General features: G+C 56.3%; 1 non-coding gene across 1 annotated transcript in view; it reads right to left on the bottom strand.

The window, feature by feature from the left end:
• LOC126111035 (small subunit ribosomal RNA) overlaps positions 1 to 195 on the bottom strand; it is a 1,909-nt gene extending 1,714 nt beyond the window's left edge. Inside the window, exon 1 of the ribosomal RNA XR_007524089.1 lies at positions 1 to 195. This exon is cut by the window's left edge and continues 1,714 nt beyond it. This is a non-coding gene — a ribosomal RNA (small subunit ribosomal RNA).
• Between the last annotated feature and the right edge of the window lie 2,305 nt (positions 196 to 2,500).

The raw sequence follows: 2,500 nt of genomic DNA, 5'->3' as shown, positions 1-2,500 counted from the left end.
TCTCTGGTCGGGACTCTGTTTGCATGTATTAGCTCTAGAATTACCACAGTTATCCAAGTAACGTGGGTACGATCTAAGGAACCATAACTGATTTAATGAGCCATTCGCGGTTTCACCTTAATGCGGCTTGTACTGAGACATGCATGGCTTAATCTTTGAGACAAGCATATGACTACTGGCAGGATCAACCAGGGAGCTGCGTCAACTAGAGCTGAGCAGCCGGCCGCCCGGGAGTGTGTCCCGGGGGCCCGCGCGAACACGCAAGCGTCCGCTCAATTATTCTGCAAACAGGAGGAGGCTGGGCTCCCCTGCACAATACACCTCGAAACCCTCTCAGGTCCCGGCGGCGCGCAGCGCCGTCCTAAGTACTTGGTCGGGTTCGAGAGAGGCGCAATCGCCCGGAGTTAGGCGAGTAGACGCTTTAGGTGCGACCACCCGTGCTCCCAACTGAGCTTGCCGCTGCCGACAGAGGCCCGGGAGCGTGCTGTCGTGGCATTGCCGGCGGGAGACAACACGCGCCACCTACGGTGACCGGCAGCTCCAACGCCAGCGCCACAGAAGGGCAAAGGCCCCACGTGGGTGCCGAAGCGAACTCTCCCAGCACAGCGCACGTGCCAACACGTCCGCACAACTGCGATACAAACCACCAGCGAGAACCGCTGGGGCGACCGAGCAGCAGACGGCGTCGCGGCGCCGAGTGCCGGGCGGCGGCGCATCCTCAACGCACACAGTCCTCAATCGGACCAGCACACTGCAGATGTCCACCGCGCTTCGCACCGGGTCCGCGAGGACCCACTTTGGCTGCACGGCGCCGCGCGCAGGGTGCCCCGGCGCGCAGCTGCGCCGCCTGCCGCGTCCGTCGGCCGGCGCGCCTGCCACTGGGCGCCCCCACCAGCCGGCTGTAGCGCGTGCGCCCACGCACCGCGCGGCCAGCACGCCGGGCGGCCCCCCCTCACCGGCCGGGGACAGTCCCACCCACCCACAGCCGCGTATCGCTTCACACCCAGATTCACATTCACGTTCGTTGGTATGGTGGGGACCGCTTCGTAGCTGTACCGATCGTTGCCCTCACAGATGTACCTCCAGCAAGATCAACCGCACCACAACGGGTTACCAGTTGTTCATTTGCGTAACGTCACCAGTAAACGTACACGTCCATCCCCGTTTGCAAAGTCAACTATTATTGCATGCCTGCCTGTCAGGTGTCAAGACACACTACATTCGCTCACATCCACGCAACAAAATGTGCCCGACTAGAGGGCACGTGGAAGGTGCCCCCGTACATATGCGATCTCCATTGCGCGACCAACTGTCAACCGGCCTCTGTAGCATGTCGCAGATGTGGAACGCGGGGCACCGTGCTATCACATTGTGTGAGAAGAGACTACTACGTCTGCATACACGCGCCACTACATGAACAGACGGCTCATGCTGATCGCCATCCACTGCGTCCATTACTCCCACACGTCTCTATGGCGTACCACACTGCAATGCAGCTGTTATGGGGAGATGACACATAGCTGTGTACACAACATTCTGAGCCGGTTGCGGTTGGACAACAATACATTAATGTAACGTGTCATATGCCAATTACAGAGCAGGGTAAGGCACAACGTGGGTTAGGTTAAGGCACAACGTGGGTTAGGTTAAGGCACAACGTGGGTTAGGTTAAGGCACAACGTGGGTTAGGTTAAGGCACAACGTGGGTTAGGTTAAGCCACAACGTGGGTTAGGTTAAGCCACAACGTGGGTTAGGTTAAGGCACAACGTGGGTTAGGTTAAGGCACAACGTGGGTTAGGTTAAGGCACAACGTGGGTTAGGTTAAGGCACAACGTGGGTTAGGTTAAGGCACAACGTGGGTTAGGTTAAGCCACAACGTGGGTTAGGTTAAGCCACAACGTGGGTTAGGTTAAGCCACAACGTGGGTTAGGTTAAGCCACAACGTGGGTTAGGTTAAGCCACAACGTGGGTTAGGTTAAGCCACAACGTGGGTTAGGTTAAGCCACAACGTGGGTTAGGTTAAGCCACAACGTGGGTTAGGTTAAGCCACAACGTGGGTTAGGTTAAGCCACAACGTGGGTTAGGTTAAGCCACAACGTGGGTTAGGTTAAGCCACAACGTGGGTTAGGTTAAGCCACAACGTGGGTTAGGTTAAGCCACAACGTGGGTTAGGTTAAGCCACAACGTGGGTTAGGTTAAGCCACAACGTGGGTTAGGTTAAGCCACAACGTGGGTTAGGTTAAGCCACAACGTGGGTTAGGTTAAGCCACAACGTGGGTTAGGTTAAGCCACAACGTGGGTTAGGTTAAGCCACAACGTGGGTTAGGTTAAGGCACAACGTGGGTTAGGTTAAGGCACAACGTGGGTTAGGTTAAGGCACAACGTGGGTTAGGTTAAGGCACAACATGGGGGTAGATTGCGGTACAAATTGCGTTACATTGCGGTGCAAATTGCGTTACATTGTGGTGCAAATTGCGTTACATTGCGGTGCAAATTGCG

Source organism: Schistocerca cancellata, unplaced genomic scaffold, assembly GCF_023864275.1.
Source record: "Schistocerca cancellata isolate TAMUIC-IGC-003103 unplaced genomic scaffold, iqSchCanc2.1 HiC_scaffold_54, whole genome shotgun sequence".
NCBI lineage: Eukaryota > Metazoa > Arthropoda > Insecta > Orthoptera > Acrididae > Schistocerca > Schistocerca cancellata.
The sequence above is the reverse complement of the archived record's forward strand: the minus strand, read 5'-3'. Positions and strand labels throughout refer to the sequence as shown.